The sequence below is a fragment of the Euleptes europaea genome, chromosome 5 (genome assembly GCF_029931775.1).
Source record: "Euleptes europaea isolate rEulEur1 chromosome 5, rEulEur1.hap1, whole genome shotgun sequence".
Lineage (NCBI taxonomy): Eukaryota > Metazoa > Chordata > Lepidosauria > Squamata > Sphaerodactylidae > Euleptes > Euleptes europaea.
Genome location: NC_079316.1, coordinates 104952316 through 104974226, shown reverse-complemented (window position 1 = coordinate 104974226; position 21911 = coordinate 104952316).

The following is a 21911-nucleotide window of genomic DNA, read 5'->3' as shown; positions in this document are numbered from 1 at the left end:
CTAATGGAGGGAAAACTCACACATAACTCCAAGGAACAACCAAGACAGACTGGGGGCGAACGTGAGTGAAAGTACCCATGCATAAATGACCATATTGGACAGGACATCCCATTTCCCCCTCCTCACCATTTCTAGCTTTCTTCCCACCTCCACCTGTAGCTTGCCCCCCTTGCTCACTGTTCCCTCCCAGCTTGGCTGCTTTCCCCCACCTGTTGATCTCTGTAGTCTGGAGATCAATGGTAATTCTGAGAGAACTCCAGTCCCTACCTTGGAGGTTGGCTACCATAGTAGGAATTGTTGGCTGCTCAATGAGGTCCAGTGATCTTCAGAAGAACCACCAGCGTGCAGGTGCAGAGATCAAAGCAATGCCCTCTCTTTCTGGGTGGTGGCAATGGTGGCATTGGGTCTCCCTAGAAGGACTGAGCTTGTCTTGGTGCACATGTCTACAGGTGGAGGTAATGGCTCCTCCCTCCCCTCTTCCTCCACCAGACCACCTGGCTGCAGGCAGGCCCACTGCACCTCTCCAACCAAACAGCGATTGTTGCTAGGAGGGCTAGATACCATAAGAGGGAAAGGAAGTCCCTCTTCACTCAGAGCATGATGGGATTGTGGTGTCTGCTGCCTCAGGGTACGATGGTGGCCATGAATTTGGGAGATTAAACAAATTCGTGGAGAACAGGGCCCTTTAAGAGACAGTCGCCCTCTAAATGCTAGTGACAGGGGGCAGACAGTATGCAAAGGCTCTGGTCTCCATGCCCACCTGTTGCCCACTGTGTGACATAGTATTCCTGACTTGGTGGACCATTGGTCCAATCCAGCACATCTGCTCTTATGTGCTTATGAGAGGCCAAGCAACATGGCCTTTAAAAGGATAAAAGGGAAGTATACTTTATTTGCCAGCAGGGTATAGTGGTTAAAGTGTCAGACTAGGATCTGGGAGACCCAGGTTTGAATCCCCACTCCACCATGGAAGCTTGCTGGGTGGTCTTGGGCTAGTCACACACCCTCAGCCTAACCCACCTCACAGGGTTGTTGTGAGGATACAGTAGGGAAGAGGGGAAGGTTGCAAACCAGTTTGTGTCCCCATTTAGGAGAAAAATGGGGTAAAAATGCTGCAAATAAATAATACATAAATAGGGGTGCTTCTGCCTTTAATACAGAACTGAAGAGTTTGTGAGCTACAGGGAGTTTGAGAAACAGGCTTAAGTATATATTTTGCTTAGAAGCCTGGTCTTCTGCTTCTAACATCAGCACAGAGACCACATTCCAGCACATTAATGCAAAAAGTCAAATGATGTAGAGCACAACTGAAAAGAACCTCTGGACCATGTGCAATTTCTCGACGTGGGTCAAAACTGATTACATTAGCCACGTACCTATGGTTTGGTTTATTCTGCATGCAGTTGTAAAACTTTTCTAAAGATATATATGTCGAGGCAGTGAATCCAGCACAAACTTTCCACTGGTGCTAGGGGTCTTATGCAAATGGAAACACAAGAAAAAGACCACAATTGCTGCTTGTGCGAAGTCCGATTTGTTCTGTTCCTGTTTGTGTTGTACTCTATCTTGTCCAACCAATTTCTAGTTTCAGTTTCAATTGAAATAATCTTTCTTATCTAACATATAGGGAGGGAGGCGCTAATTGCATTGGACCAGCTCTTCCATGAGCAGAACTGTGCTAAGTCTGTTCGCGCTTCCACTTGTACATCATTGGATCCAAACTCGGTTGTTGTTGTTGTTATCATTAGGAGTTGTAGTAGCAGTAGTATAGGGAAGGTGCCATGGTATAGCCCGTTCTTGTCAGATCTCAAAAGCAAAGTAGGGTCAGTACTTCAAGGAAGACTCTGCAGAGGAAGGTGATGGCAAATGGCCTCTGCTTAATCACTTGCCTTGAAAGACCCTTGCTGGGGTTGCTGTAAGTCATTTGCGATTTGACAGTGCTTACATACATAGTAACAGTAGTAGTAGTATCAATCAATCAATATTTATTCCAATACAGAATCAGCTCCATATATAAGGAAAAGGCAATGAAATTAAAGTTATATTAAGAGTATTGATAGTAGATTAACAATATTAATAATAATAAATTTAAGTTAAAAAGTAGTAGTAGTAGCAGCAGCAGCAGTAATATTTTATTGTCATAGCTGTGCTGTCATGTTATGCAAATCGAAGAGGTGGTCATTCTAATTTCTCTTACATAGGACTTTGGTAGTTATTTCATGTTCCTATACCTATTTTTGCCCCACTCTGGATTAAGTCGGTTCTCTGCTCAAGCCCACCATTGTGATGCTTGAGGCAACACCATGAGGAGGGCACCGGTATGCTTCTAGGTCTCTGTTTGTTCACAGGTGTCGGAAGTACAGGAGGAGGCAACAAGAACACTTTTCAGGAGGTGATCAAACCCCTTCTATCGACCCCTGTTTTGATATAGATCTTTTATGTGTATCTGTTTCACTCGCCGTCACCCCTCCAACAACTTCGGGTCTTTGTGTTGATTATGCAAGGTGACCGTCAGAGGTCACCTTGCTCCTCCCCTGCCTTTCCCCACATTTTGCCACATTTTCAAAGACCTGTTTTATCTCGAATTTGAGAATGGGGAAAACACGGGAAAAGGCGGGGGAGAGCGAGGTGACCTCTGATGGTTGGAAATGGCATGCATAATCAACACAAAGATCCGAAGTCATCCAAGGGGTGATGGCAAGGGAAACAGCCATGCATAAAAGACCTGAGTCTTGTAAGTGGGAGGTGATGGTTTGGATGACCTTAAAAAGGTCAAGGTAGTCCCCTGTGCAAGCACCGGGTCATTACTGACCCATGGGGTTACATCACATCCTGGCATTTAGTAGGCAGACTTTGTTTACGGGGTGGTTTGCCATTGCCTTACCCAGTCATCTATACTTTACCCTCAGCAAGCTGTGTACCCATTTTACCAATCTTGGAAGGAGGGAAGGTTGAATCAACCTTGAGCCGGCAACCTGAAACCGACTTCCTTTGGGATCAAACTCGGGTCATGAGCAGAGCTTAGACTGCATTAGTGGAGCTTACCACTCTGTGCTACAGGGCTCTTACTATGGCTGACCTTACCAACTTACAATTTAGTCGGTCTTTTCCCTTTCGTGATCAATGAATTTATTCCCTGGATTTTTTAAAAAACAACAGTGTGTGTGTGTGTGTTTAATTATATGCACGCTCCATTTTTATAATGAATGTTTAAAGGCTATGGTAAACTTGAAGCAAAACACATATATACAGACCTCTAATTATATTGTAACAGCTGATTTGTCTGTCTGTGGACATACCAAGATGCCAATTAGAGGTACACTGGTCCATCTCTGATTGTTTTATACCATTTCTCTGACATTTCTTAGGTCTGAACTATATGATCAGCCAAATCATATAATGCATCTCCATAGGTATTGCCAACCTCCAGGTAGGGCCTGGAGTTCTCCTGGAATTACAATGGGTCTCCAGAGTACAGAGATCAGTTTCCCTAGGGGAAATGGCAGTTTGAAGAGTTTTGAAGAGTGGACTCTGGTATCACATCCTTGCTAAATTCCCTGCATTCCCCAAATTTTGTTCTCCCCAGGCACTGCCCCCAAATCTTCAGGAATTTCCCAAACCGGTAGGGTTGTCAGGTCTCTCTTCACTACCATCAGGAGGTTCTTGGGGCAGAGCCTGAGGAGGGTGAGGCTTTGGGGAGGGGAGGGTCTTCAATGCCATGGAGTCCAATTGCCAAAGCCGCCATTTTCTCCAGGGGAACCGATTTCTATCGGCTGGAGATCAGTTGTAATAGCAGGAGATCTCTAGGTAGAACCTGGACGTTGGCAACCCTACAAACCGGAGTTGGCAACCCTACAATTTGCTGTGATACTGTACAACATTTGACAGATATGGGGAATCAGATATACCTTATCAACTCTATGCACACAGAAAATTAGTGTGTCTGGGACAGAGCTTGACATTCTTTCATATTGTAGCATGATGAAGAAACAGAACACATTTCATTCCACTAGTCCAACACCGCAACTGCGTCCTGATTTAAAAAGCCGGACTTAGACTGTGACTTGCTTATTAGAACAAAAACATCCTACAGAGCATTCTTGAATACAGGGCATTTGTTAACTTCAAATGATTGGTGTGCTGTACCCATAAATGCATCAATTTACCCCAAACATTATCTACTTCATGTTCCTAGAGTTAATTTATTGTAGGTCTAGCTGAGTGGTCGATGTCTGTCTAGATTAGAACAAACTTGAACATTCCCCCACCCCACCCCAGCTTGGGCAAAGATGCCAAGGATCTAACAGAAGGGCTGGCTAGAGGAACCCCTGCGAGTAACACAGGTTGGCAGCAGGACAGGATATCTGGGTGGGGGAAGTTGCATTCCATCAAACCAGACCGTTATGGGTAGGTTATGGGTCAGGCTCACATAGCCTAGCTGATCAGAGAGGCAATCTGGAATCCTGTTTAAAGTGGTCTCCCCCCTCCCTGCTGAATTTGACCACCAATACTACATGAGAAGTCCATTATGTCCCTCAAACTTCTTTTCTGGCTCAGATCATCCTTTGAGTGGTAGAAGAACCCCCTCCAGCCTGGTGCAGTTTGGAGCAGTGGACTCTAATCTGGAGAACTGGGTTTGATTCCCCACTCCTCCACATGAGCGGTGGAAGCTAATCTGGCGAACAGGATTGGTTTCCCCACTCCAGCTTCGGTTTGTCATAGTTTTCTTAGAGCTGTCTCAACCCCACCTACCTCACAGGGTGTCTGATGTGGGGAGGGAAAGGGAAGGTGATTGTAAACCGGTTTGATTCTTCCTTAAGTGGTAGAGAAAGTTGGCATATAAAAACTAACTCTTCTTCTTCTTCTTCTTCTTCTTCTTCTTCTTCTTCCCTGAGAGTTGAGAGTTTATAGTTGAACTTGATTAAAATCCAAGTGGACAGTCTCAAGGAGTGGAGGTCACACAGGTATCTTTCTGAGCCTCTCGAGCCTGCTTGTAAGAATATCTGCTTTGCTTTGTTTATTTCTAAATAAATATATAGCTGAAGGAACTTAACCCTGTACTGTCACCCGAGCACTTCTCACTGCCCAGGGAAGTGAAAAACACCTAACATACCCGATCTTTGATTAAAGGGGTTGCCAGTGCATCCGAGAAAGGAAGATGCTAACAGTATAGCTTTAATGTACATGTACTTCTTTTGTTGATAACCATTCACCAGCTCAAACATTTCTGAGGTCCCACAAAGATGCTCCCCCGGATGATTCGGCTGTCTAAATTTTTCAGTGTATTACATAACTCCCAATTTTAGCAAGTATTTTTTAAAAACCAAATAAACACACATAGAACTTTGTTTAAACAAGTGTCTGATAGCTTTGTCTTCTTATATAAACAGGCTGAGGTCAAGTGGTAAGGATAAGCCCTGCAGGAAAATCTAGTGGTTTCTTCATGAGGCCTTGATGATTCGCAAAGTGACATGTTTCCCCTCAAGTCACTACTGAATGAACTCTCCTGTAATATCTGGGCACACAACCAAGCGGCTGAAAAAGCTCTTTAAGGTGAAACAATATGCAGTTCTAAAAGGTTTCTTGACAAGAATAAAGGTTGTCTTTCAGCCCTCTGGCCCTAGCTAATTTATTTCCGCCCTCAGCACCATAAAAATAATAATACATACCTTGTCATTTTGGTAGCAGGAGAAATTCCCTTGTTTTACATGCTTTGGGGGAAATCAACCTCGTGTGATGCTTTGTACTGCAACATCCTCATTTTACACACTAGAAAGCTCACTGCTCTTTGTCTATAATGCACCTTCCTTTAATCCAGGCAGGCTCCCTAGTCAACTGCTGACCCACGATTGGACCTCCACATGGAGAATGTCTATCTGCCCTCTCTCCCCAGTTTTCAATCAAGGAAAAACAAAAAGAATACAAACCTTGTCATGCCTCACTACCTACCAACTACCTACCCATACCCAGTTGGGGATTCCTAACTGAATCCAGCAACATGTTGTTTAAGCCACAAAAACCAATTATCCTTAATTTCATTTGGGTCCACATGGTGAGGGCATTTATCCCTTTCACCCTGCATAATCTGCTGGATAGAAATGGCTTCCCTTTTATGAGCTGCTATTACCTTTAAGAAACACGGCCGAGCTCCCTGCTTTTTCTCGCGACCAGAATTAATGGTAGTTCAGGAGGATCCGTTTCTATTAAAGAAAATAGAGCAGGGGAAATATTAAAAACTAAACCTCTGCCTCTGTTTTGTGACTCTGGTCTGGCTTACCTACATCCCAGTTGGTTTTTAACACTAAACCGCACACAGAGAGATCCGAGTGCAGTCCTAAGCTGAGTTAACCCTTTCTCAGTCCATTGACTTCAATGAACTTAGAAAAGTCTAGCTGTGCCAATCATGGATCCCAGTGTAAAACATTGTTTGGCTTACCATATGAGATTTTGGCTGCAAAATGTGGGTGAGCAGCCAAATCATATGTCATTCTGTGCCTGAGAACGCCTGTTCCATAACTGGTAAGTTTCCCTACAATGAGTTGTTGCCAGCTTCTTACCCCTGGGTCACTGTTTTCAGGATCTAGTGATCCCCGAGGACACAGAAGTTTTAAAAGTTTCTTTTATTGCTATAAATAAATGCTTGGGAAAAGCCACTAAATGGGGATGTGTATAGAGTAGTATAAGAAGAAGGGCAGTGTAAAGGTATTGATTATCGTTCACCTCTGCATTCATTTGTGACTGGGGGAGAGTATCCTTTCATATATTTCATTTCTTCCTATTGAACTCAAACATCCTTGTTCCAAGTTTGCTCCTCTTGTGATTGGGTACCTGCTTTCTTATACCCAATTTTTTGTTTTTCAACATTATTTGTGTGTCAATATTTATAAATGACTCACAGCCCCAGTTTAAATGGCTGGTGTCTATAAAGGACAGATAAATGGAGCAAAAGAAACATGGAAATCATGAACACCAGCAAGAAAATGGGCAGATTGACAGAGATTCCTAATGACAACATATGGAAACAAACAAGAAAAAGAGCATGTTTGTTTATCCCTGTTCCTCAAATTCTCTTAAAAACCTTAGTCTGAAATATGTTGGTTTCTAGTCATGCAAACAAGATTGAGGTGAGAATGGGGATTGGTGTAATAGATTGATGTCATAAAGATACTGATGTCTCCCTAAAGCCAGAGAAACCAATCATACTTGTCTATGCAGTTGCAAAAGAGAGGGGGCTTTTCAAGGGAGCAGGGGGTTCTCTCCCAAGTGAAAATTTCCAGGTTCCACAAACACAGTTGATTTATCTTCACCTCCTTTTCAGTTTCCCCAATTTTTCCCTCCATGCCAGGAAAACAGTTCAGAAGCACACACATAGATTATAGAAGATGGGGGGGGGTGTTAGCCAATGGGCAAGTGAGGCAGCTGCCCCAAACCCCATGCTGGGAGGGGCTCTGACTTCCTATGGTCCCACCCCCAATGGCAGAAAAAAGGTAGAAGGGCATCTTTCTGCTGCCACCTATTGCAGTCATCCAGGTGCAGTCAGTTTCTGGCAACAGTGCCTGCTAGCCAGCATGGTGTAGTGGTTAAGAGAGGTGGACTCTGATTTGGAGAACCGGGTTTGATTCCCTGCTCTTCCACATGAGTGGTGGACTCTAATCTGGTGAACCGGGTTGGTTTCCCCGCTTTTCCACATGAAGCCTGCTGGGTGACCTTGGGCTGGTCACAGTTCTGTCTGAACTCTCTCAGCCCCATCTATCTCATAAGGTGTCTGTTGTGGGGAGAGGAAGGGAAGATATTGTAAGCCAGTTTGAGACTCTTCAAAGGTAAACAAAAGCAGGGTATAAAAACTTCTTCTTCTTCTTCTTCTTCTTCTTCTTCTTCTTCTTCTTCTTCTTCTTCTTCTTCTTCTTCTTCTACTTCTTCTGTTGTTGCCAGGTCCCCCCGGCCACTGAAACTCCTGGAGATTTGGGGATGGAGCCTGGGGAGGACAGGGACCTCAGTGGGGTACCATGCCATAGAGTCCGCCCTCCAAAGCATCTATTTTTTCCAGGGGGATAGATCTCTCTTGTCTGAAGACGAGCTGTAATTCTGGGAGATCCCCAGGTCCCATCTGGAGGCTGGCATCCCTAGTTTCTGCCCACCGCATACAGAGTGAGGGCTGCTGGCTGCTTGGGCCAAGTGGTGGCCGTGATTCTGGGACCTGATGCTGGAATTTTTCCCAGAGCTGGCACAGCTCCTAATAGAAGATTGTGGGAAACAGACAAGGGGAGAGGAGTAAAAAATGTCTCCTTTCCCATTACAGGAAGCAGTGATTAAACCAAGTATTAAGAAGCTACATTTGTAAGACAACAAGGTAACAGTTGCTATACAGACGTTTCATTATTCCATTGTAGGCTGAAAAGCTAAATATAGATTGAAGGCATCAGAAGGGCTACAAATGCCGTGGCTAATGTCAGAAATACCTGGTTAAAATTCAGCTGCTCTACGAAGCAGCAAAATCTGCTCAATGCCATCTGGCAGCTGTACAGTGGGGTGGGAGGGAGGATCTACATTCGGCACAGGTACAATTATGAGCAAAACGCAACACAAGACGTGAGATATACATCCCATTTACAGCACCGGCATGCTGGAACATCCCTAAAATGCCTTCGAAGTTTCAATTTTAATGCTTTCCAAGGGCTCTGATTTGATTAGCGTATTTGTCGAGAGTGGATGGGGGCGCCCTGACATCCTCAAAATGCAGTCTCCGAAAGATAAAACAGGTGCACACAGCTCTAAAATGCCATACTTTGCAAGCTGTGAAAGGAACGGCGCACGTTTTCTAGACCTCCAGTAAGCCTGCTCCTTATTTATTTTGTGCTTTTACTTTTATCGATGTTATTTATTGCCTTTATTTATATCCCACCTTTCTCCTCAGTGGGGACCCAAAGCGCCTCACATTGTTCTGCTGACAACAACCCTGTGAAGTAGGTCAGGCCGAGAGTGGGTGAATGGCCCAAAGTCATCCAGCAAGAAGAAGCAGAAGCAGCAGAAGCAGCAGCAGAAGAAGAGTTAGGTTTTTATATGGGGACTTTTTCTGCCACTTAAGGAAGAATCAAACTGGCTTACAATCACCTTCCCTTCCCTCCCCACAACAGACACCCTATGAGGTATGTGGGGCTGGGAGAGCTCTAAGGGAGCTGTGACCAGCGCAAGGTCACCCAGCTAGCTTCATGTGGAGGAGTGGGGAAACTAACCCAGTTCACCAGATTACCCTCCGCCACTCATGTGGAGGAGTGGGGAATCAAACCCAGGTCTCCAGATCAGAGTTCATCGCTCCAAACCTCCATTCTTCACCGCTATACCATGCAGGCTTCCGTGGCAGAGTGGGGATTTGAACCTGGTTTTCCTAGATCCCAGTCCAACACTCTAACCACAACACCATGCTGGCTCTCTACATTTTGCAATATGGTCCTCACTAGCCTACCATGGTTAGCTCATGCTTCTCCTGCTTGTAATGGATGCAGGTTCCAGGAATGAGTCTATTTATCAGGCACTTTTAGGCCTGCTCTCTGCTGAGACAGCCAGACTGTGTGTGCTTTGGTTCCACCAGGTGCGTCCCAAGGCCAGAATCAGAATTCGGGAAGGTGATGTACCTCTAACAGCCTTTTCCAGTTGCTTTGGCATGTATGAATTCTTAGTGATGCCTTTTGGATTAAAAGGGGCCCCGGGGGTCTTCATGCAATTCATTAATGAGATCCTACATGACTTGTTGTATAGAGGAGTGGTGGTTTATTTGGATGATATTCTCATTTACTCTAAAACTATGGACAAACACGTTGCCCTGGTGAGGGAAGTACCTTTTCTCTACCTTTTACCTGCCTGGCTGGAGCCCTGGAGAGATCGCCGGGATCTTGGATTGGAGCAGGGAACGAGCTCTCCGAGTGAGTTGCCTGTGGCTGGAGCCCCGGAGGGTTCGCCTAGGTCCCGGGTGGGAGTAGAGACAGTGCTCCCCGGGTAGTGGGTTCCTGGTTGGAGCCCTGGAGGGTCCTGAACCTTGGTACTTTCCGTTGGGACCGTCGGACGAATTCCCCGATGACCCTACTCTGCTGAATGACATTCTTGCTGAGGCACTGCGGACAGATGCGGAGATTAATCGCCTAGTTGTACTTATTCGAGTTCAGTGGCATCGCCTTGCTGAAACGACCCCCTGGACAACCCCCGACGCAGATCGAGGTGCCCAGCACGATCTCCGAATGCTGGATAGTTTGTTGGAGGAAGTTTGGCTGGTGCAGGAGGATTTAGCGACTTTGACCCGTTTATTAGCAGGGTAAACTTTACAGGAGGCGGCGGCGGCCCCAATCCGCCCTGTGTGCGGCTCCCCCATGGCGGGAATGTGGGAGAAGGAGGTCCCGAGATCAACTGTGCCCGATCCTAATGTGTGCCTGAAGAAGGCACAAGATGTGGCGGCCCGGACGGCTTTACAGTTTGTGGGACTGACCTCGGCCATGACCACGGTGGCCGAGATCGTGAAACGACTAACCCCGGAGTTTGGTTCGGACGCAGCTGCTCTGGCAGTCCGGGTTCAACCATTGTTGGACCAAACTTCCTCTGATCTCCTTCTGCTTCTGGAGCAAGAGGCCCTCCCGATCGTTACAACGGTGCTCGCCGTTAAGCTCGAGGCCGACCAAGCGCTCGCTGATTGGCAGCGAGCCGAGGAACAGTTGCGGGCTGCTGATGCTGCTGCAGCGCAGACGCTGGCCGATCTGAACAAGGCTGAGGAGCTACGTTTGACTAAAGCGGCCAATGCTTGGAGCACCGCGAGGACGGCAGCGGACGTGTGTCCCAAAGGAAGTACAGGGTTCGGATTGTTCCCCTCATTTTCCCTGACCTATGGCCCGTCTTGAGACGTGCAATGCGCACGTTGGCTCGCGGGTCACGGGATCGAACCGGATTACTCGAATGAGGAGGACTTATACTGTGAGGAGTCTCACTGGGCTACTGGCCTCCAAGTCAGTCAGGCCCAATGTACTGGGGGTACTGGGGACGAAATGCATCTCTTATGGGGCCAGAACCGGGACTTGACTGATTGTGTGGCCTGTCTGCAGGACCAAATGGAGTTCTTCATGCGAGAAAACAAACGTTTACAGCGAGCTCAAATGCCCCCAGTTCAACCGGTGCTAGGGCGTCCAACTCAGCCGGCTCCACGGCCACAGGTTCCGCCACTGAGACCGCAACTTTGCCTCCTCCAGGGCAACAGGCCCAGCCGGTCCCGGGGGCACCAGTCCTACCGCCTCTGCGACAACCAGTTTTGCCGCCCCAAGGGCAACCGCCAGCGCTACCCCAAGCGCCCCCTCTCATGCAGTGGAAGCAACCACAGTTAAGGGTGACTTACAACGGCTCAGTTGAAGCTCTGCCCTGTTTCCTACACCAAGTGGACAGTTATTTGAGGGAACAGGGGCAGCACTTCCCCACCGAAGACAGCCGAGTACTGTTCATTGCCTCACTATTGACTGGAAAAGCCGCCGACTGGATGGTTCTCCAGTTTGACACTCGGGGCCGATCCATACGCTCACTCGATGATTTCATGCGAGCATTGCGGTGACGTTTTGAGGACCTCTTCCTGGGAGAGAAGGCCAAGGCAGCCCTTCTGCAACTTCAACAAGGCTCTACACCAGTGCGGGAATTCGCGGACAAATTCCAAAGTAAAATAGTGGACTGGACCGAGGCTACCTGAATACATTATTTCCAGGAAGCCTTATACCCTGAGATACTGAACTGGGCTTATATGCAACGAGACCCAGACACTCTTGAAGAATGGATTTTATTAGCTGAAGAGGTGGAAAGCCGCCGCCAATTCATTTCGCTGGCCTGACGTCGGGCCAGGGAGGAGGCAACCAAAAGCCCCTGTCTAAGGCTGCTACTCCTACACCGCAGAGACCTGCTCAACCCTTGCAAGACCGCGTGTCTCGGTTTCAAAGGGGAGCTTGCGGAGCCATGGGCCACTTTGCTGCAGCCTGCCCACTTCGACCGGACCGGTTAGTCCCTTCTCAACTGGATGGACCGCCCCGGAATCGGGGGCGAACTCAGCGAAGAGGCACCGCGGCCAACCGTAGTGCTGCTCCAGGACGGACCGCACCATCGGCATCCACGTCAGAGATGCGCCCAGCGAGCCTGCACCTACGGACCCATCGGGGTCCCGGATTACAAGTGCCCCGAGAGGGAACAGCTCACCATCTTCAGATGGGAAAAGCGGCTAGGACCCCCCGACGTCAGGCCAGGGAGTGGGGCAACCAAAAGCCCCTGCCCAAGGCTGCTACTCCTACACCACGGAGACCTGCTCAACCCTCACAAGACCGCGTGTCTCGGTTTCAAAGGGGAGCTTGCGGAGCCATGGGCCACTTTGCTGCAGACTGCCTGCTTTGACCGGACCAGTTAGTCCCTTCTCGACTGGATGGACCGCCCCGGAATCGGGGGTGAACTCAGTGAAGAGGCACAGCGGCCAACCATAGCGCTGCTCCAGGACGGACCACACCATCGGCACTCCACGTCGGAGATGCGCCCAGCGAGCCTGCACCGACGGACCCATCGGGGTCCCGGATTACAAGTGCCCCGAGAGGGGACAGCTCACCATCTTCGGATGAGGACAGAGGCTGGGACCCCCCTGCTTTAAATCTGGAATCTCCTTTGGATCTGTCAAAAACCGGGCAGTGTCTGCAGTGAGTGGAACGACACTGCGGACCCTCACAGCTGTTCCTGCAAAACCCAAAGCTCCAGTGAAGGTGAGTGAGATCGAAGATACTGTGTATGTGTATGTAGTGTTACAACACCATAAAAGGGGCCCCCAATTACAAGTCAAAGCACTCATAGACTCCGGGTGTGCCCGCTCCCTGATCAATAAAGCCACTTTCAAAGCACTCAAAGTCAAGTCAGAGACCCTGTCAGCTCCCATCCAGTTTGCCCAAATGGATGGCAGTGACTTCAAGGGTGGGCCAGTAGATCGTCGCACTTGCGGGGTAGCGATGGGCATTGGCCACCATTGGGAGCAAATAGACTTCACCATAGCTCCTATCAGATACGAAGTGGTGTTGGGAATTAACTGGCACAAGGGTCACAGCCCGTATATTGACTGGGGGGCTGGGACTATAAAGTTCTCTGATCCTAATTGCGACCAACACCGTCATGAGGTGGCTGTTGTACCTCCATCAGCCTTGGCTTTAGTCTCAGACATCCCCTCATCCTCTCCACTACCTGTTGAATATCAGGACTTTGCGGACATTTTTGATGTGCAGGAATGTGATGTACTACCCCCCCCTGTGCTATTGAAGTGGTGGGGGATGAGAAACTGCCTAAGAGTAAGATTTATCCCATGAGCGCTTCCGAACGTACCGTGCTACATGAATTCTTGGACAAGAATTTGGCTCGGGGTTTCATCCGACTGTCTACCGCCCTTTCTTTGGCCCCTGCTTTCTTTGTGCGCAAGAAAACGGGTGACTTACGGTTATGCATCGACTTTCGAAAACTCAATGCAGTCACCCAGTCCAATGCCTATCCCATTCCTCTGATCTCGGATCTCTTGGGACAGTTAAAGGAGGGGCGTATCTTTACTAAATTAAACTTTGTGGAAGCTTATTACAGAATCAGAATTCGGGAAGGTGATGTACCTCTAACAGCCTTTTCCAGTTGCTTTGGCATGTATGAATTCTTAGTGATGCCTTTTGGATTAAAAGGGGCCCCGGGGGTCTTCATGCAATTCATTAATGAGATCCTACATGACTTGTTGTATAGAGGAGTGGTGGTTTATTTGGATGATATTCTCATTTACTCTAAAACTATGGACGAACACGTTGCCCTGGTTAGGGAAGTATTGCAACATCTCAGAGACAATCAGCTCTATGCTAAGGTGTCCAAGTGCGAATTTCACCAAAAACAATTAACCTTCTTGGGCTATATAATTTCACACCACGGTCTCACTATGGACCCTGAAAAGGTGCAGTCTGTAACCAGTTGGGAACCACCCTCAACCCACAAGCAGGTTCAGCAATTTCTTGGGTTCGCTAACTTCTACAGAGGGTTCATCCCCAACTTCGCTCAAGTCGCACTCGCCATCACTGATCTCCTTAAGACTAAGGGAAAAGGAAGTGCAGCTGTGTTGCCTTCGGCTAAAATCAATTGGACTCCCCAGTGCCAAATCACTTTTGATACTCTCAAGCGACTGTTTACCTCCAAACCAGTGTTAAAACACCCTTATCCTGAACAGATATTTATAGTCCAGGTGGACGCCTCGGATGTGGCAATGGGGAGGTGCGCTTCTACAGCGAGGGAGGGACGGTCTTCTGCATCCGTGCGCTTACTTCTCTAAGAAGTTTGCGCAGTCTCAGCTCAACTGGCCGATCTGGGAAAAAGAAGCGGCCGCCATCCACCATGCCCTCACGGTGTGGAGACAGTTTTTGGAAGGTTCTAAAGTCCCTTTTGAGGTGTGGAGCGATCACAAAAACCTGGAGGCGCTCAAGGGGGCCTGTACACTGTCCGCGAAACAGGTACGCTGAGAGGACTTCTTTGCTCAGTTCCGTTTCGTATTGAAACATGTACCCGGGAAGCAGAATGTCCTGGCTGATGCTCTATCCAGACTTCCCCAATACCCAACCAAGGTTGAACGCCCCACAGAATCCCTGTTCACTCCTGCTCAAAGAGGCTTGCTGCCCACTCTAGCAGTCCAAACTTGGCCTCAAGCCCGGCTCCCGCCACAGCCTTTGCATGGGGGGGGGACTCCAAGCCCGACCACGCTAGTCGGCCCAACCGCGCCACCCCCCCTTGCCTCCTTCGCCAACCCCGCCTGCACCTGGTCGCCCTGAGAATTCAGCCATCCGACCCCCCTCGGGGACATCAGCTTCCCCTCACACCAGCACAGTGCCAGATGGGGGGGGGGTCTAACAGACTCTTTTTTGAACTCACTTCGTTCCGGTTGCCAAGCCAAACTCTCTGCGCAAACCCTCCCCACCGCTCCAACTGAACGTGGGGGTTTTTGGTACAAAGACTCTAAGCTGTATGTGCCGAAAGGACTATGGAAGGAAGTGCTACAGCTAGTCCATGGAGTCGAGACTGCAGGACACTTTGGATTTCTAAAAATGTTACATTTGTTACGTAGACAGTTTTGGTGGGTGGGCATGCGAGCTGACGTGGACTCGTTCATCCGCAGTTGCCCGGTATGTGGTACTGTCAAAAGGTCTCAAGGTAAACCCCCCGGGTTGTTGAAACCATTAGTGACCCCCATTAGACCTTGGGAAGTAATTGCAATGGACTTTATGACCGATCTCCCCCTCAGTGAAGGAAAAACTGTACTATGGGTAATCACGGTAATCTAAACAAGTGCATCTTGTCCCTTGTGCAGTCATCCCATCCGCCCCAAAACTGGCCTGCCTCTTTGTGTCACATGTCTTCCGTCTCCATAGTTTTCCATGCAAGGTGGTCAGCGACCGCGGAAGTAGCTATGTAGCCAAATTCTGGAAAGCTTTCCTAAAATTGGTGGGGGTGGAACAAGGTCTCTCTAGTGCTTTCCATCCCCAAACTGATGGCCAGACGGAACGGGTAAATGCTGTGTTAGAATGCTACTTGCGTTGTTATGTTAACTACCATCAAGATGATTGGGTTGAATTGTTACCCTTTGCTGAATATGCATACAATAATGCTGTCCATTAATCCACTGGGTATAGCCCCTTCTGGGCCATGTATGGTGCTCCAGGGAGCGGTAACACCGGGGCTTCGGGGGCCGGTGGTTGCCCTGGAGGCGGCTGAAGCAGTGCTCCAGGAGCTGGCACATCCGGTGCCAGAAATTGAGATTTAAAAGGGGGGGATCTTGAAAATTGTAACCTTTTTTAAGGAGTACAGGTCAGTATCTGCTATAGAACAATTTGTGCTTCTCCTATTGGAAAGCCAGCATGGTGTCATGGTTAAGAACAGTGGTTTGAAGTGGTGTACTCTGATATGGAGAACCAGGTTTGATTCCCCACTCCTCCACATGAGTGGCGGACACTAATCTTGTGAACCAGGTTAGTTTCCCCACTCCTCCACATGATGCCAGCTGGGTGACCTCGGGTTAGTCACAGCTGAAGCTTGAAGGGACTCTCCTTGCATGACCCCTGAGGTTTGGTAAAGGTTGGGACAGGGGGTCCAATTTTACGGGGTCTGGAAGGGGTTGCCCCCTCCTCCGCAGAGAATTATTGCAAACTTTGCAATGTTTCTTTATGGAGGGGAGGGGAGACCCCTTCTGAACCCCAAAAAATTGGACCCCCTGACCCAATCTTCCCAAACTTTGGGGTTCGTGCAAGGAGAGTCCCTTCAAGCTATGCTGCAAATTTGGGGGCTCTATCTTGAAAAATGACCCACCAGGGCCAAATTTTTTCAGGAAACCTGAAAATAAGCTGAATGCCCATATTTACCAGTATGGGTATTCGGCTTATTTCAGGTTTCCCAAAAAAAATGGGCCCAATAAACCCGAACCCAAAATTTACCGAATTTTCTTTTTTGCACAACCCTACACACAACCTGAGTTTGATCCTGATGGAAGTGGGTTTCAGGTAGTTGGCTCAAGGTTGACTCAGCCTTCCATCCTTCCAAGGTTGGTAAAATGAGTACCCAGCTTGCTGGGGGTAAAGTGTAGGCAATGGGAGAAGACAATGGCCAACCACCCCATAAACATAGCTGGCCTAGTAAACATCAGGATGGGACATAACCCATGGGTCAGTACCTTTAACTACCTTTGCCTTTTAAATAAAGCCCAAAAGAAGCCTAAAATGAGATGAAACCAGCTATCATTGTTATTGATTACATTTTATCCCACCCCTTCCTTCAAAATGCTCTGGGAATGGGTGGAAGGGTAAAAAACTGAACAGGAAAGCCAGCAGACTGGGATGGAAACAGGCAAACAAAGAGAGAAAGAATGATCTTGTAGGTTGCCAGCCATGGATCTGTGGGCCTGAGCTAAGAGTTCATGGGAAAATTACCAGTGGTTATGGTAAAAGCAAGAAATAAGGAAATGAACTTAGTCAGTGGTTTCCGTCTCATCGGGGTATTCTTCACGGAGATTTGCTGCTGTTTCGACGCTGATTTGGGTCGGAGTCAAATTTTGGTTATTCACTGCAGATCCGTGTCCCCCCCCCCCCCGGAGCAAAATAAGCCGGGTTAAAAGAGAGGCAATCCAAACCACTTTTGAGACGATCTTTCCTGTGGACGGGTGTTTTATTGCACGGATGCCCATGAAAAAATGTTTGCTTCGCTCCCCAGGATGTCGCCTTTCTCCTCCCCCAAGAACGGTGATTGGCTGGGGGAGTTTTGCGCTCGGACAAGAATACCGCCCCTTTGGCTGCCTGCCTGCCTAGAATCCTGGCACTTCTCTCCCTCCATCCCCGCACGCCTTCCCCGCCCCTCGCCCGGGATGGGCCTTGGAGCTGGGCCCACACCTCCAAGCCCAGGGGGACGTCGGACGGACGGCTCCAGGGGGAGACCGGCGGGGCCATGCCATGTGCTCCTCGCGTGCTGGGGGTGGTGGTGGTGGCAGCTCAGTCTAGGGCAGCTGGACCCGTGGGGGGGATGTTCAAGGGAAGGGGCTGTTGGCCCCTCTGCCCCAGAGGGGAGGGGGGATTTTTGAGAAAAATGTGCATCCTGAGAGCGGAAAACACAAGGCGAATCTCCCTCCCATCACTCTTCTGAAGAGGGGCGGCCAGCCTGCTCTTATCTCCCTCCTCTCTCTCGATGCACTGTGGCCGGATCATGGCCGGCGCGCAATCCAGGGGCCTTCTTTCCTCTCTCTCCCCCCCCCCGCCATGCATACTGGCTGGATCGGGGCTGGCGCGCAAGCTAGGAGCCCTCCTGTCTCTCTCGATGCAATGTGGCCAGATCATGGCCAGCACGCAATCCAGGGGCCTTCTTTCCTCTCCCCCCCCCCATTCCCACTTTCAGCTAAACACTTCTCTGGGCACATGGATTCCATGCCCCCCCCCAATCCTGTCTATCATTAAAGGGCAATGGGTTCCACACCTATAGAAAATAGAGGGAAGCTTTGAGGAAAGCGCTACCTTGCCCCCCCCCCAATTTGGAATCTGACTGTTCCAAAAGCAGAACAGAGCGAGGGTGGAAGAAAAATGGAGGAGGTCATAGGGATGGTGCTTGTTTTTTGCGCTGGGGCTGGTGAACCGCACGAGGTAATCTGCTGGGTGGAGTTGGGGCGGAGCTGGGGGCAGGCATAAACAATGAGCCTGTTGGAAGGGGAGGTCTCCTGCAAAAGGGACAGACCAAACCGTTGTCAAATACAGCGTACTTTGTTCCCATGAAAAATCAAAACTCAGATAATTGACGGGGATACATCGCGGCCATGAAAAAACATTTAAATCGTGTTTTTTTTAGTCCGTGGCAAAACAGAAGCAAAATCTACCGTGAAAAATGCCCCATCCTGTTTGCACCACGAACTGTTCCAGCAACTTGTCAAAGTGTCTACACAATTGGCCAAAGGCATAGGCATTCCCTTATTAGCTTAGTAAATCGCCCACCCTGAAGAGAGAATCTCCACCATTTTGGGTACAGGTAGGGTTACCAGCTCCTGGTTGGGAAATACCTGGAGATTTTGGGGGCGGAGCCTCAGGAGGGCATGGTTTGGGGAGAGGAAGGACTTCAATGCCATAGAGTCCAATTGCCAAAGCATCCATTTTCTCCAGTGAACTGATCTGTTGTAAAAGCAGGAGATCTCCAGCTAGTACCTGGAAGGTGGCAGTCTTAGCGTGGCATAAATTATATACATATATTACACACACACACACATTTATGCTGGCCATTGGCTGTAACAAATAAACGACAACATACATACATATATACATTATATATATATATATATATATATATATATATATATATATATATATATATATATATATATATATATATAGTCTCTCATGTAGCGTTGTCCAAAAAGACACATTTTTGCATTTCATCATCTTATCTGCTTGAATACCAAACACACTACAATAAAGCATTTTCAAATTAACATAAAACACTGAAGGTTGGGGTTTCTTGACAGTTGGATGATTAAAGTTAATCAACATAGCTGAATGTTGACAATATAATATATTCCTCAATTATGCCTGTGAATATTAAATCGTAATATTGCAAACTCTGTCCTTGTCATCAAGTTTTTTTATGCTTAAAGAAAGAAGAGAGAACCTTCTCTTAAATACCAGTTTGGAAACTTGAATTTACATGCACTCAGACAGAGGGAGAAATGGATCCTCTGTGTTTCAGTAATCCATCACAACCTCTGTTTTAATAATTGCAGAGGAGTAGCCATGTTGGTTTGTGACAGCAAAAATAAATAGGAGACTTGATCTGAAACACTTACAACTTCTTATTATAACATAAACTTTTTTTTTGCTTTGACATCACAGCTGACTTATGGCAACCTCATAGGGTTTTCAAGGCAAGAGATGTTTGGAAGTGGTTTGCCATTGCCTGCCTCCGTGTTGTTCCCCTGCTATTCTTTGGAGGTCTCCCATCCAAATACTAGCCAGGGTCAGGACTGAGAGTGTGTAACTGGGCCAAGGTCTCCCTATAGCAGGGGTGGGGAACCTTTTTCCTGTCAAGGGCCATTTGGGCATTTATAACATTATTTGGGGGCCATAACCAGGTGTAGATCTCCCGGGGGGGGGGAGACTATGGTTTCCAGGTCTCCAGCCACCACCTGGAGGTTGGCAATCCCAGGGGAGACCACGCAGAGAAGGCCTGGAGGGCGCCCCTGCTCCCTTGTCCTCTCCCCCTCCCAGGCGGGAGGGCAGCCAGCAGTAGGCCTGAGCAAACAAGGCGCCAGGAGGCAGCCAATCCACAGGGAAGGAAGGGAGGAAGGAAAGAAAACAGAGAAAGAGGAAAAGGGAGGGAGGGGAAAAGAGAGAGAAAAGGGAGAAAGAAAGGGAGGGGGAGAAAGAAAGAAAAGGATGGAGGGAGACAGACAAAGAGACAGAAAAAGAGAGAGAGGGGGAGAGAAAGGAGAGTGACAGAAAAAGAAGAAGAAAAGAAAGAAAAGCCTTCCCCCCCCACACACACACACACCTGTGCACGCCGGCCCCACGCGACCAGGCCCCAACCTCCACGCCTCCCCCACACACACACCCGGCCCCAGTGCTCCCAAGGGCCACAGAAAATGTCCTCGGGGGCCGCATACGGCCCCCAGGCCTGAGGTTCCTCATCCCTGCCCTATAGTAACTGCCCTACACTTAGGGCTCTTTAGCTTGGAAAGAGGGCAGTTAAGGGGAGACATGATAGAAGTCTATAAAAATATGCATAGTATGGAAAGAGTGGACAGAGAGAAGCTTTTCTTCCTCTCTCATAATACTAGAACACAGGGTCATCCACTGAAGATGGAGAGTGAGAGATTCAAAACAGATAAAAGGAAGTATTTTTTCACACACTGCATAGTTAAATTGTAGAACTCCCTGTCCCAGGATGTGGTGATGGCTGCCAATTTGGAAGACTTTAAGAGGGAAGTGGACATGTCCATGGAGAACAGGACTATTAATGGCTACTAGTCAAAACTGATACTAGTTATAATGCCTACCTATTTTATCAGAGGAGCATGCCTATTATATTAGGTGCTTTGGAACACAGGCAGGATAATGCTGCGGCAGGTGTCTTGTTTGTAGACTTCCTAGAGGCACCACTGTGTGAATAGATGGGTGGACTTGATGGGCCTTGGTCTGATCCAGCATGGCTTTTCTTATGTTCTTATGTTCTTGTGTACACCATACTGGCTCTCAAAGTGGACTCTAGTCTTTGAAAACCTATGCTGGGAACATGGGAAGGCTCAGATATAGTTCAGTTCATGCCGCATGATTCCACAGGCAGTACCAATAGTGTAAACAGTGATGTCCAAGTGTTATGATTTTGCCCCTGTTTGCTACCATAAGTGCAATACTTTATAGTATGCAAATTCTGCTAAGGGCTTATGCTAATGCAAACATGGGCTTCTACTTGCACACGTGTGGATGTGCAGAAGGAATAATAACACACCCTTTGCCAATTTGAGTTTTTCCACATTTTCCTTTGGGGGGGGACTTGGAAAGATCACAGATTTTTCTTCAGGAATGCTCAGATAACAAGAGCAGGTCCCAAAGCAAGTGGGGAGAGGGGTGCTTACTAGAGCTGTGCTCTTTTTCAGTATTTTTGGGGGGGTTCAGGTTCAATAAACCCGCTCCTCTCCCCCTCTGAAATCCACATGGACTTCGGAGGCAGTCCAGTGTCCAGATCGCTGCGGTCTCTGGAGGTGGCAGCCAGCAGCGAGGACTCAGCCAGCAGCTAAGTAAGGGGCAGGGAGGAAGGGGGAGGAAGAAAAAATGGTGGCAGGGCCAAAGCAGCCCAAAATTAGCATTATTTGTGATTTGCTTTAGGGCTGTTGAAAAAAAAATCAGTAAAATTTGGATTCGGCAAAATTTGGCCCGTTTTGATTCAGGAAATGCCGAAGTCTGAACTCCCCCGATTAGGATCTGTGGAATTCAGCGCCAAGTTCCGAGTTCAGGAAAAAATTGGGCTGAATAAAGCCATTAAAAACACATTCGCGCCTTTCCGTGGCTCCAGGGGGACATTTTTGGAGGTAGAAGTCCCAAAATTTCAGCGTAGCTTGAGGGGACCCTTCTTGAAAGAACCCCCAAGTTTTGTAAAGATTGGGTCACGGCCCCCCAAGATATGGGGCCCGGAAAGGGTCCCCCCCAAAATCGCCCACAGGAATAAAGGCATTCGAAACACATTCGCTCCTTTCCGCGTCTCTGGGGGGGCATTTTTGGAGGTAGATGCCCCAAACCTTCAGCATAGCTTGAGGTGACCCATCTTGCAAGAACCCCCAGGTTTTGTGACGATTGGGGCAGGGGGCCCTGAGTTATGGGGCCCGGAAGGGTCCCCCT